The sequence below is a fragment of the Mesocricetus auratus genome, unplaced genomic scaffold (assembly GCF_017639785.1).
Source record: "Mesocricetus auratus isolate SY011 unplaced genomic scaffold, BCM_Maur_2.0 Super-Scaffold_100013, whole genome shotgun sequence".
NCBI classification, from domain to species: Eukaryota; Metazoa; Chordata; class Mammalia; order Rodentia; family Cricetidae; genus Mesocricetus; species Mesocricetus auratus.
The window spans coordinates 66,665,286-66,680,237 of NW_024429196.1; the positions used below are offsets into that span (position 1 = coordinate 66,665,286).

Below are 14,952 nucleotides of genomic sequence, written 5' to 3' on the forward strand. Positions count from 1 at the left end.
CTCGAAAGGGGCCCATGAGAGGGACAAAGAAGCTTTCTGGCATGGGTGTGGGGGAACAGAACGGGCACGACATGAAAACGAAAAAGAGAATACTGGGGGCAGAAGGTGCAAGCAGGGATGAGAAAGGAAATGGGGGCGGGCAGGTGGGGTGAGGTCAGAGAAGTGCACATCAAATGCTACAAGGAAACTCATTACTTCATGTGCTAACTAAAACTTCAGAGCCAACCTACCAAAGGGAAAAGGAAGAAACCAGAAAGGGAAGATGGCTGGATGGAGAATGGGGCAAGAGAAAGGATAGAAAATTAGGAAAGAAAAGAGGGGTGGAGTGAAAATAGAGAAGAAGAGGAGGAGGGAGAAAACGAGGGAGTGGGGGAACAAGAAAGGAAGGGGAAGGGGAGGAGAGGAAGAAGGAAGGAAGGAAGGAAAAAGAAAGAACAAAAGAGGGAGGGAGAGGAAGGAGAAGGAAGGGAGAGGCAGGGGTCTGTTTTCTTGTAAGAGGATAGGCTCTAAAATTTGGAAATAATCCAATATTGTCCAAGCTCACTCTGAAACACCCTTGGGTTCCCCATAAACATTGCAAACATGATGCTGTGTATTCAATACAACAGTCTGGAAACTACTAGCCTACTGGAGAGAGTTGAGAAGGGACTGTAAATGTGCAGATGCCCACATCTTCCCTTTATCACAATGAAATGTCAGAGTCCCAGTTTTCAGTCAGGGGAATAAATGGGGAAGGGCAAAGTACTACAAATCCAGCAAGGTCTACTTCATCCTCCAGTTAACAGTAAGCTGCTTTTCAATTATTTTAAGTAATTTAATGCTGTGGATTGAACTAGTCAACCACCCTTAACCCAGAGCTATAGCCTAGCTATTAGGCTTTTACTAAAAAAAAAGTGAAGAATAAATTTATTATTGTTATAGTTAAGAGAATAATATCAGGGCATAGAACGCAAGTGATATGAAGGAGAAAATGGAGGAAAAAGAAAGGGAGATAGAGGGGTAGAATAGAGGAAGGGTTTGGGGAAGGAATAAAGAATGCCTGAAATTCCATATGGAAACCATTTTATAAGACATACACACACACACACACACACACAGTTCAATTTGAGTTGTCCTACAAAATGGATTATGCTCCCCCAAGAAGACACAGGTTGCCAAATAAAAAGTCAGTGCCAGTTGTAAGATACCTCCCCTCTGAGGGTTGATCAAAGGTGTTCCAGAGATTTGCCCCCAAACAGTACAGACTGCCATCACCATTGTTCTTGGTTGCTCACCAGAATATGATGGCAAGACCCTGTTCCTGAAGACATCACACTTCTTGGTTACAGGACATGGATATATCGATTGTTCCTGAGTAGGAAGTTTTCTCCATGCTGGCTATAACTGTCATAGTACTAGAAGGTGCTAGGCAGGCAGCTGAGGGCAGGGAGTCATCAATAGTCTTACTCAGGTGTGAGTCCTGTGAACTTCAATAAGAACTGGTGTAGCAAGATATGCCAATGGGTGTGATTGGGTCACGAATGCTCTGGCAGTGACCGACTGCTACCCAATTAGATTTAAGGCCCACTCCCTGGGAGGAAACCTTCCTGATACTGAAAATCTGGACAGGAAGTTCAAAGGAACCTGATGGTGAACTTACTTCTATTATTTTGCTAAATTGACATTATACAAAACTGCCCTCTAAATTCATCTCTCTGTACCCATGGATTGGGGCAGCTGTCTGACCTCAATAAGCTAAGCATCTTATTGCAGTGGATGATAGTTAATAAAGAAGCTCACAACTGGCCAGACTGCAGAAAGTAAGCGATTATGGAGTGCTCAGCCATATATGAAACATTCGTACCACACCCCTAAGACTCAGGGACCATTGCTGAAGAGGAGGCGAACCATTACAAAAGCCAGAGGTTAGGGAGGACCAAAGCGAAACGGTGGCTTCTAGACATGGCAGAATTGCCACACTCGTTAATTCACAGCAGTTGTGGTTGCCTGCATAAGACCTGAACAACTTGATCAACTGCTTCATCATCTTCAGCTTCCAGAAAACTCCTGAAAGAGCTCCCTTCCCCCAACATCTCCTACCCTTCTCCCCCCCTTCATCCCTGATATTCCAGGCTCCAAAATAAATTTCTATCCACGGCACCTCTCAGCCTCTTCTACTGAAACTTACAGGCTTCTTGGAAGGCAGCCTCACCAAGACACAAACATCACCATGCTCTTCATTCATTATCCCCTCCCAAGGAAGAAGGGTTCAGGCTGTCTGGGATTTGCCTTGTGCATGAGTTGTCAACCAATAGTGAGGGACAGGCATAAGAAAGAACTGAGAGCCAGTTACTGTCCCAGGTTCCAATGGCTTAAAACCAAAGTGAAGTAAATGAGAGTAGCTGTCAGTCACGGTGGCTTACAATCACTCAGACAGCCCAAGTGTTACATGAATGTGGGGGAGGAAATGTACGCTAAAGGTTTGCTTTATTTTTCTTTTACACATGAACCATACATTTCATGAATTCAGAAAGCACTATCTTCCACCACTCATCATTGTGCTTAGCAAAGTTTGGAATTATGAGTTGGAGGTTGTAGCTACTAGAAAATGGGCAACTTCAAGATCAATTCAGTGATCTGGCTAAAGGATAGAAAACCATGGCACAGAAATGGTTGAAGGAAGGGATGCAAGACTTTGGGGTGTTCCAGCAAATCCCAGAAAAGGAGGCAGTGTAATTCCCTCTCCTGCCTGGGCACTGCTCCAGAGAGGGACCCCTGGATTCTTTCCTGGATACTCCCTCCCTACTGTCACATAGAAATTCTTTGCTGACAGCCATGGAGGAAGGATAAGAATGCCTGTCAATCAACAATGCCCCGAAGCAAGCAGGGCAGCCCTACTGTCCAGTCTCTACTAGAGTTCTATCCTAAGGAACCAGGACACAGCACCAGAGGTGTAACATTGTGTGCAGTGTGGGGGGATGAACAGCCGCCTCTCCAGAACTGTCCCAATCAGTATGTATAAGAAAGGGGAAATGGGAGGTGTCATAATACATGAAATATGTACATTACTAAGGAAGGCCAAGTATAGCTAAGTAAGGCACTCGTGCTTCATGTATAGGAAGATGGATCTCTCACTAACGAGCAATGCTGCATGGGGTTCGTGGAACACACTTTTTTCAACACATCAAAGCTTCTCCTGCACACCTCCCTCTCACTCCCATTAGCTCAGCCTTGTCAGGAGAAGGAGCTCTGTGAATCAATTGCCTGTGTTGAACTGTTTGTATGTTTTGAAGTCCTGATTAGGCCATTAGTCTCTGAGAAGACTGCTTGGTAAACTAAAGAACTGCCATTATGTAACTCCCAAGAACACACAGAGAGCATTGACAGGGAGGCCCCAGTGCCAGCAAGACATGCAGCGGAGGCTGTCGGCAACAGATGAAACGTATGTGTATGGGTGTTAGATGCAGAAGTGGAGGAAAAAGATCCACGATCAAGTCCAGATCAGCCAGGGCTGCACAGACGCAAACAAAGCATGAATATCTAATCTGAACAGAGGAGAACCCTGGAAGACTAAAGGTCTCTGTGCAACGAGTACCTGTCATGGACCAGCTGTTGATGTCACCTTTCCCCTGCACTGCAACATCTGCAAGAGCCTGGATAGAAGGCAGAAATCCAGGGCATCAGCACCAGAAGCAAACTCTGAGCCTTCTGGGGTAGCAGCTGTTCCCTTCCAAGCATACCCCACGCCTGCCTGCCAACATCTGCATCTAAACACAGCTCATGTTGGGTCTGACATGAAAAATCCCCCTTTTCCTTTCTGTGACTCTCATTTGTCAGCTCCAAGATTAGAAAAAAGACTGAATTATATAGTTGAGGGTTTCCCATCCAAGGTAATAAAGAACATTAACAAAAAAGGGGGTGGAGGGGGGCGTTCAGACAGCTCCCAGGGTGAAAGCATTTGCCACTCAAACCTGAGTACCCAAGTTCCATCCCTGGAATCCACATAAAGGGGGGAGGAGAGAACCAACTCCACAGTGTTGTTCTCTGACCTCCACAGGAGTATGCTGTGACATGTGCACGCACGCGCGCACGCGCGCGCACACACACACACACACACAAACACAAACACACACACATTTTTAAAGTTAGAATACCTATCTTCATTTCAAGCTAAGTCATACTCAAGCTAATTGATACACTGCCTGTGATAAAATAATGACACATACAAGTGGTTTTGTTCTGCTTCATTTAAGAAAATTTGCAAGGATTCAGTTAGTTGGAACCTCCCATGGGGAAATGGAAAATGATGGCGCACCAGGAACAGATCAAAGGCTTCCTGGGTAACATAAGTGCTAGCCTGGGAAAGAGCCTGATAGGGAGCGTCTTAAGAAGGTATTTTTCATGGCAGGACTGCTACATTTTGGTCTGTTAACCCTCACTTTCCGACTTCTATTCATACGCTTCATATTATTTATTTGTTAAGTTATGTATTTTAGCTGAACTTGAAATGACAGTTATTTTTAGGAGGCTGCCAACCTGGGTCAGAAGAGCCTCAGAAACCTGGCTCGCAGCTGCACTGGCACAGGGAGCCTGGACAGCCAAAAGCGAGAAGCTGATGGGACCAATTTCTCAACACACACAGAGAAAGCATCATTTGCTTTCCAAAAAAAAAAAAAAAAAAAAAAAAAACAAAGAAAGGAGTAACTTGAGTTATTTGCTGAAGAGTACCACCTTTATAACAACCAGCCAGTTCCCGGTATGCCGAGCATACAAACCCAGCCACCTCTGTGCCAGGCAAGTTTACAGGAAGTGGGTTTCTTCACCTGGGATTAACTCTGGATTTGGAGGGAAGGAAGAAAGATGGAGATAGGGGGAGTCAGGGAGAGATACCCCCCTCCATGGGCCAGCACGCAGAAACATCCCACACAGCTGCCAGCCTTGAGCCTGTCTCCATTGACTGTCTTCCAAAGCAAATTGTGGAAGGAGAAATAGCAGTTTCTCAGCTTTGGTACCTTCCAGGTTATTTCAACTTTCCACCTCCGTTAACTTCCCCGCAGGAACTTTTGGCACAGAGCCCTCCTTCATGTTCATGAGGCAGAGATGCTCAGAAGAAAAATGTCTCATTCCCTTTAAAGAGTTGAGGTCATGGGAGTCCTCTGTCCTCCACATTTTAGAGCTTGTAGCCAAGGGGCTTAGGGAGCCACCTCAGAGCATTTCCTGACACATAGATGCTTGCATTTCAACTGGAGATAAATCAACCTTTCCCACATGAGGTCTAAACACAGGCAGTGCTCTGTCTGAGTTTCTGAACCTCATTCTAGTACAAACATGTTTGGCAATTAGTGCCCGAAGGCTCACCAGTGTTCTCTGCTTGGCAGACGGCTCTGCTGCCACCGCGGGTATTACCATTTCAGGATTCCCACAACTTCCCTTTCTTCTGTGGCTCTGTTCTCCTTTCCACTAAGATGTTCTGTGGGCTGGAGCTGTAGGGGCCAGGCAGAGGGAGCATGAGGATGCCAGGGAGCTATCAGTGTTTCTGCCAAAGGCAAGGTTCATGCCTCAGGCCCCTCCTTTGGCTGGTGACAGAAAATAGTCACTTGTTTCATCATTTGTTTGGTATTCAGAGGCAAGCCACAGAGTCAATGGGTCCAGCCACAGATCATAGCTTTAAAGGTGTGAGAACGGTGTCAAAAATCCCCCAAGTATGGCAAGGACTTCAAGCTGCCCCCACAGAAAGAAAGAACAATTTTGCAAGTTTCATTTCCATTCATTGGAACAATCTAGAGTTGCCTGACTAGGAACAAGCAGTAGCCCATGGGGAGGGTTGCCCCACCTGGCTCCTCCCATTTGAAACTTTTCCACGCTGGCTTCCTTATGGAAGACCCATTCCCTTATTGTATCACTTCCTACCAGCCAATGAGGACCTTCTATCACAAATGCAAGACAAAGAAATGACCTTCACAATGTCACAGGAAAAAAATGCCTATCATGATAAACACTGAGCATCCTTTATCACAAACCAGGAGTATTTGCAATTTTAAACTTTTTTCAGACTCTGGAATACTTTGCACATATATGATGAGGTATGTTGGAGACAAACTCAGGTTGCACACTTATGTCACACAGACAGCCTAGAGGTCACAGGTTAAAAATTCTCCAGTGCACCAGTGCTCTTACACCTGTGTTATTCATCAGTGGAATTTTCCACATGTGTCATGTTGGTCTCAGAAAGTTCCAGATTCTGTACCATTTCACTTGATTATTGACTATTATATTGATTCCCAGGTCTACAAGCTAGCCTCCACTCTGTTCAAGCCCTGAGCCTGTTGGAAGATAAGGAGCATCCTGGAGATTCAGAAGCCACAGTTGAAAAACTGCTCATAAGATCCTACTTCCTGGAACTGGAGAGGTGGCTCAGCGGTTAAGAGCACTTGCTGCTCTTCCAGAGGGTCCAGGTTCAATTCCCAGCACCCACATGGCAGTTCAGAACTGTCTGTAACTCCCAACTCCAGGGGATCTGATACCTTTACATCAATGCACATAAAATAAATTTTTAAAAAGAGCCTACTTCCTCATTTTCCTGATGTTGAGAAAACTTAGCTTATCTACCCAAAGCCACTTGATTGTAGTCTCACGATTCAGCACAGCCCCGGGGGCCAGAAAGGAGTCTTCTTCATCTTTTCTTACTACTTGGAATGGGGGGTGGGATTCAATCCCTGAAAACAGAGAGAATGTATTCTTAACGAGTCTGGAATTTATTACATAACCTGCACAATTCAGATGAAACATCTCTTCCTAGATTGGGAGTGGGTATTTTTGTAAGGAAACTTAAAAGTATTCATTTATTCACCTGGTATTCTAAGAGTGATGGAGATACAATAGGAAACAAACCAGAAACGTCAAAGAATAATATTTATTTGCCTTGGGAAAACAAAATAAAGGAAATGGTCAATGCACTAACATATTTATGTCTACAACAAACACATGTACACACACACACACACACACACACACACACACACACCCTTCAACTTCTGGCCCTAGGATTGCTACTCTTGTGTGAGAAGGATTTTAATTTGCATTCGCTGGTAGGCCAGGCAAATTTGTGGGTATGCTGTAATTTTTTGTGTTGGGACTAGTGCCCATTTTGACCACGAACGCCACTTATGCCTTGGTTCACTATGCATAGTGATGATAAAGTAATACACCTGCATGGTGCCGAGTATCTAACACCACAACTTCTGCTAAGAAACCACTGATCTCCCCAGCCCCCACACCCCACCGTCGGCACGCTGGGTTTTCCCTTGGTGGAGAGGAACAAGGGGATGAGTAACTGGTGAGGGCACCTTAGGTGGGTCCCCCACCCACAGACCATGAGGCATCTTGTGCATTTTGAAAGAAACTTACAATATTGCTGCTGCACCCACGCCACACACACACACACACACACACACACACACACACACACACACCAGCACACTTTATTATATAAAATGTAGTGATACTACCAGTCACAGTCTAAGTAGAAGATATTATTCACTATTTTTTCTCCTGGCATATCAAGGAGATAGCTTTGTTAAATTGAATTTATAGAGTTCACATGAAATGTTCACAGGTCATAAAAAAAAGGTTGGCACCTCCTCTGAAATACGTGGCCTGACCAAAGCAGTCATCATTCAATCTTTAAGCTGTAAACATGGGAGCGTCAAGATCAAGCAGAAATATGAGCCACAAGATAGTGGTATTTTATCTCTCCATAAACTACTTTTAAAACAAGAAGATTTTATTTTATTTTCACCATACATTTACTTATTATCTTCCTTGTACACACAAAATTTTTGTTTGCTTGGTTTTGTGACGGAATCAGACTACCCACTGGGGGGGGGGCTGGTCTGGAATTTGCTGTGTTAGAATTTGCTGTAAAGATCAGGCTGACCTCAAACTCTCAGAGATTCCCCAGTCTTTGCCTCCTGAGTGTTAGGATTAAAGACATATGCCACTTCACCCAAGGTAGGACACTTTGAGGGATAAAAATCCTAAGTAATGTGGATCAATATGCTTCATGCATTTAAAAACATAATGAATGAAGTTTTTCCTCCTGGACAGTTTCATAAATGCATCTAAGCCATTATGATTAGTCTCATTCTCCACACCATTGTCTCTGTCAATGTTTGCTTGTTTATTTATTTGGTTTTGTGTTTTGTTTTGTTTTGTTGGTTGGCTTTTCAAGACAGTGTTTCTCTATATAGCCTTGACTATTCTGGAACTTGCTCTGGAGACCAGGCTGGTATCAAACTCACAGAGATCCGCCTGCCACTGCCTCCCAGTGCTGGGATTAAAGGTATGTGCCACCACTACCAATCATTTAAAAATATTTTAGCTATTGTTTTTTGAAAGAGAAATTGTTCAAGTAATAATTTAATGTATTAAAAGTCGTCTCACAAAATTTCCTAGAACTCAATGAAAAAAATAACAACTCAATCACTACAAGTGAAATATAAGCCATGATTGACAAAATTAAAACCAGTACTGATATTCCTTCCTCACTTGATGTGAGTGTTTAAACAAGATTGAATGTTAGCCTTTGTTTTTGATTTGTAGTTTTTGTTTTATTTGACTTACTTTTTAAATATGCTTTTAATTGAAATAGAATTATATCACTTTTCCTGTTCCCCTTCCTTTCTCCAGCCCCTCTTGGGTAATTTATTTTTATTTTATGTGTAGGAATGTTTTGCCTGTATGTATGCATGTGTACCACATGCATGTCTGGTACTTGCAGAGATCAGAAGGTGCTGAATCCCCTGGAACTGGAGTCATAGGTAGTTGTGAGCCATCATGTGGGTACTGGGAACTGAACCCTGGCCCTCTGCAAGAGCAACAAGTGCCCTCAATCACTGAGTCATCTCCTTAGTCCTGAAATTTCCACGTTTAAAAAAAAAAGTTCTTCACACATGCATTTAAATTCACATAAGAAATGAAAATTCACAAATAATTACTTGAGTTATGTTGACTTCCTGGTTTTCTATCTTTCAGGGTGTATAGGATGGGACAACAAATTTCCAGAAATAACTTGCCACACAGAATCCATAATTACACTAAAACATATGAGTCTAATTTTAAGGAGTCATTTCAGACTCTGAATCATGCCGTGTGCTCTCTGAGGTAAAAGCTACAGTAGTAGTAAAAGCAAACAGTTTCTGTCAGTGCCCCTGTGGATTCTCATGGATTTGCATGTGGTGGCCAGAAACCAAACTTGGATGAAGTTCCTCAAAAACCACCCCTTTGCCTTTTGAGACAGGGTCTTACAGTGAACCTGTAGCTCACCGCATAGCTAGCCCTGGGGATCCTCATTCTCTATCTCCCCACACTCTGGTCTTAAGTTAATGCTACCATACCTGGCTCATTTTATTTGTTTTGTTTTTTTGAGACATGGTTTCTCTGTGTAACAGTCCTGGCTGTCTTGGAACTCACTTTGTAGATGAGGCTGGTCTGGAACTCATAGATCAGCCTACCTCTGACTCCCAAGTGATGATATTAAAGGCATGCACCACCTCTGCCTAGGCACAACTGCCTTTTTTATCAGTTCTGGAGATCAAACATGGACCTCATGCTTACATGGAATGCATTCATGCTTACATGGATTGAGCTCATGTTTACACGAATGCATTCATGCTTACATGGAATGAACACATGCTTACATGTAATACACTCATGTTTACATGGATTGCACTCATTCTTACATGGATTGCACTCCTGTTTACATGAATGGCACTCATGTTTACATGGATTGCACTCCTGTTTACATGGGTTGCACTCATGCTTACATGGAAAGCACTCGTGCTTACATGGAATGCACTTACGTTTACATGGATTGCACTAGTGTTTATATGGATTGAGCTTATTATATGAATTGAACTCATGCTTACATGGATTTCACTCGTATTTACATGGATGTCACTCTTGTTTACATGGATTGCACTCATGCTCACATGGAAAGCACTCATGCTTATGTGGAATGCTCTTTTCCAACTAAGCCTTTCTCTGAGCCCAGCAGAGCCCATTTCAAAGCTGGTAGCACCACAAATCACTGGATCATCCTGCAGCAGCATTAAGACCAGTAAGAAAGACATCCAGCCAATATTCTAACAGACCATCTGCAGTTATGTTTTTTAAATTATTCATCTCAGAGGGGTCCACCTCAAAGGCCTGTAACATGGTCATTACAAGGATTATCTTGAAACAAGTTACTGACAAAAGGGATTATTTAGAACATACTACATGGATTTCCCTGACATAGAGTCAATAAATGTTATACTCTCAGCTAGAAACAGAAAAGTTTAAATAATCTGCTTGGTTGGGGGGAGCCAATTATTGTATCAGTAGCAAACAGGAAGGAAAAGTTGTATTGTTTGAGGGATTTTTTAAATGTCCTACAAATAGTTAAAGACAATTACTACAGATATTTTTAAAAGCAGTTTTTTAAAGATAAAAATAAAGTCATTTAAATGAACAAAACATAGCTACTGAGAACCCCCTATGTGGCCTGGGTGAGGTTTCTTAGTCCCATGAACTTTCTGTATATTTACAAAAGTATTTAACTAAATAAAGCATTTAGATAAAGAACACAGTCTCCCACAATGTCCATAGAGCTGCAATCCCATCTAGCTTCTATGACATGGTCAACCTTGGGTAGGATACAAGCTTAAGGTGAACAATCAGGGTGTGCTAACTAACACGCAGGGAAGATCTATGGATTTAAAGCCTGAAAACAGAAGCATCAAGCCACTGGCACAGAATTACACCAGGAGGCGAAGCTGTCTGCTGTATGAGAAGTGTTCAGTGAAAATAGCATCTCAGCTTACTGTGTCACAACTGACTTAGCACAGGTTAAATTTTTTCCAAGCCTCCAAAATTAAACTTTCAATTTCTAAAAGAAATGTGTGTGTGTGTGTGTGTGTGTGTGTGTGCATGTATGCTCTCCCTCATGTGTGCAGGTGCAAGTGTGTGTGTTGGTGTGCATGCCTGTGGAGGCTTGACATCAGGAGTCATCCTAGACTGCTTTCCACCTTATTTCTGAGCTAGGCTCAGCTGAAGCCTGGCCTTCCATACTTCTAGTCTAGCTGGCCACCTTGCTCCAGGGATCGCTTCTCTGCTTTCCAAGCTCTGGGATCACTAGCAGGTTTCCACACTCACAGGGCATTTATATAGGTTCTGGGGATCAGAACCCTGGTCCTCAGGCTTACAGAGCAAGCACTGTGTCCACTCATTCACCTCTCCCCTAACTCCTCAACTTGCTATTTTCATAATGAGAGAATTTTCACAGGGTTCTACCTTAAATGACACAGGTGATCCAATGAAGACATGATGGTCTGGATGCTATCCAAACAGCCTGAGCATCTTCTAGTGCTCATGTACTAAAACTTACCACTGAAATGTTAAATATATTAAGAACAGGGAAAAATGTTTGAGAGTTCTATGACATTTCTTTGAATTCATTAGGACAAGTCTAGCATTTATTAGCATGAAATAAAGCAACATATGTGTATAAGAGGAATGGAAAAAGATTTATGTAGAGAGACTAAATTCAAGGTGGTTATAAAAAATTAACTGAGAAACAAACTGAGAATTTACCAGGAAAGCAAAAGACAATGACACTATGAATCAGCATTTTCTACAAGCAGCCTGAAATAAAAGGGAAAAAAAGCATGCAAACATGTACATATGCACACATACACACAAAGAGAAGCAAATATACATGAGTACCATAACAAAGACAAAATATGTGAGTTAATCTATGTGTTTCTATTTAACACTACAGTGACTTCTGTGATCTTTCAACATATCTAACTATTTCTTACAAAAGTTCCCCAAAGCTATGTGAAATCATTACTGTTGTCTTGGCAACTAATGCCCTCCCACCCCCATCGGACACGCATGCACACACGCACGCACACACACACACACACACACACACTACAGAAAACTACAACAAATGAAATACTAGCTTCTCTCATATGGCCACTTTTTACAGCATCATTCTTCTGTCCCAGGACAAGGTATGAAGCAGTCACTGGAAACACTTGAAGGGAGTTTCCTGGGATTTATGTATCACTGAGTTCCTGAATTACCTAAAACTTAGGAGTTACTTTGGGCATTGACTATTTAGGGCATCTTCAAACTTTGGGGACCTGCACATACTGTAAGTGGTGGGTACCCAAAGTATAAAGGTAAACAGGTGGTAGGCATGCCCTTTGAGACACATTCATGAAGTTCCAGAGCTCTGAGAGATGCTATCTAGGCTTTCCTTAAAAGTTTCCACCAGTGAAGGACTGGTGTAATGTCGATCTTGGGATCTCCTTCCTGCTAAGACTGGTACACACTATCTACCAAGAAATAAGAAGGAAAATGAAAAAGACACACTCAGCTCCAGAATTCAAGGCTCCCAGCCAAGGGTTTTCTGCCTAGTGGTTCACAAAATTTCTGACCTGGGCCTTGTCCATAGAGCACTAGTTAAGTGCAGCATGGTTTGACAGTTTTCCAGAATTTGTGGCATCCTGATGTGAGATACAATCACATAGATAGAGCTCAACACAATTTTGCAATAATAAAAAGGTAACAGGAAACAAGGGAATTCTTCCCTTCCCACAGGGAATTCTGGGTGATATCTGACCTGCTTTCTTCCTTTCATCCTGTTTACATTTCCATCAGGACCATCTAAAAAGCAATAGCATTGTAACACTACCAGTGAACCACTGTGAAAAATCAAGTTAGTATCTAGAGATTTTTTACAATCATATTCCTTAGTGACCACCAAAAGCTCTTAGATCAGCTCACTAACAATGTTTATGCATGTGTGTGTGTGTGTGTGTACATGCATATTAAGACATATTCCTTTGCTGCATGAAGCTGGAATTTCTTGTCTGGTGGATCTTAGACCAAGACAACACTCTTCAAGTCAGAGTTGATGAGTCAGGCTATTTGAGAACTACATGTGTGACAACTACATGTATGAGAACTACATATATAAGAACTACAATGTATAAGACCAACATGTATGAGAACTACATGTCTGAATTTTTTGGAGTCATAAGGCATGTAAATTTAGGGCATAGAGCCTAGTCCATGTGACAGTGCATTTTTAATCTAAATGTTTGTTTTAATTGACACATAAAAATGGCATTTATTCGTGACTATAATAGAATGTGTTGATATACTAATATACATATACTGTGAAATAATTATATGGAGAGAGTTGACTTATCCATTGTTCCACGTACTAGTTCTTTATAGTAAGAACATTTAGAGTCTATTCTTTTAGCAATTTTAAGTTATTACAAAGCCATGGTTAGTTACTAATGAGTAATAACAATCAAGGAGCTTAAAAGATCTTGAAAACATACCCTCCTACTAGAAACGTCAGTCAAACCAAGATGGGTTTATGAGCAATTTTGGTTTCATTTTTTTGCTTTTTTGTTGTTGTTGATTATTTTTGTTTTTGCGTCTCCCAGTTGTTCCTGTAGTGTTTTACCTACTATAGGAAAGGTGGATCAAACACATGAACAAACAAATCAAATCCTGTGGCCCCAAGGGGGCATTAAGGAGATGGGGGTTTCCATTTTGTTTTTGTTTTTTCCTTTTAAGTATGATTTCTGCTCTGACTGGATAAACTCTGGAAGAGGGCAACTGAGGGTCTTTATGTGAGTTTCTGCAGCATCCTGACCATCTCCAGTCTATGTGGCCCAATAGCATCATTCCCCACTTAGAAACTAGGTACCCACGAGCCAGGGATTCACATGCCAAATGAGCTAATGCCAAAGTTCTCCTGAAGCTCACACAGCTCCCATGCAGTGGTCTCCCATCCTTCACCAGAAATTCACCTCTTGGAGGGCTCAGAACAGCTCAGTGTCAGAGCTCCCAGCACACTGATAGTCAATTCTTACCCAAGAGGAGAGGATAACTGGAAAACACATCTCCAGACTTCCTGGCAAATCCATTCCCATTTGTCAAAACCAAAAGGCCCACACCCAAGTTTTCAGGAGTATATGAATCAGAGACCCTTGGGCCTGGTGCAGCCCTGTGAAATCGCTCAACTTCAACTTCTTTGACTAATTCTGAAAAATGGAGGGAGAATGACTTGCTGAGTCATGGTTATTCACCCACCACAATATAGTCAGTGTCCCCAAAGTGAGACCTGCCTACCAATGGGGCAGGTGCTCTCCTCTGGTCCCCTTCAGAAACCACAGTGGCCTACATCAAATAATCTCTGTCCCCTACTGTCCTTAGATCACTGTAGGAAAGGATTAGGAAATACTGACTGAATTCTGAAAACTGACAACGAGATAAAAGAAAATGGGGAGAGAAGAAGAGAGCCAACATTGCGTACTATTTGCAATCACTACTGGGCCTTTTATTTCAATTATTTAGTTACCTACTTATGTTTGCTTATTTGTTTTGCAGTGCTCAGTCTCGAACCCAGGGTCTCACACATGCTACATGCTAGCCATCTGTTCTACCAGGAGTTACAACTCCAGCCCATCCACTCTGCTTTGAAATGTATGAAGTAACACGATGCGGTCTCCATGAATTCTGTACTAGCAAGTGTGGTTTCCTCTTGGAATTCTATTCTAGAAATTCATTCCAAGAAGTGCCAGCTTACAATCAGGTCTCAAACCATCATGCCTCCCTCTTATTAATGCCATCCTATGACACTGGCAGGTTCCCTTCTCATAGGGAACCTCACTATTTGTTACCATAATCCTCCAAACTTGGAATAACATGGCAGATGTTTTAGAAAAAGTAAAAGTAAGCTCTTGTGAGGAATGAGAAGAAATGTCCATAGTTTAGAAATGCATATGCTGCATTGGGCAGAATGGCTTAACGCATCCATGGCAACCTAGAGTATAGCCTTCAGGGCCCTCAGGGTAGGAGAGAAATGACTCCACCAAATTGCTCTCTGCATGCAAACACAAGCGT

General features: G+C 42.4%; 1 protein-coding gene across 12 annotated transcripts in view; it reads right to left on the reverse strand.

The window, feature by feature from the left end:
• Positions 1-14,952, reverse strand: part of Atxn1 (ataxin 1) — a 395,773-nt gene that overhangs the window by 308,631 nt on the left and 72,190 nt on the right. The window contains exon 3 of one of the 12 annotated variants that reach the window (XM_040755909.1): positions 6,589-6,695. The exons of the other annotated variants lie outside the window; for them this stretch is intronic. The gene's annotated coding sequence lies outside the window, so the exon portion shown is untranslated. The remainder of the gene's footprint in view (positions 1-6,588; positions 6,696-14,952) is intronic. 12 annotated transcript variants of the gene reach the window in all.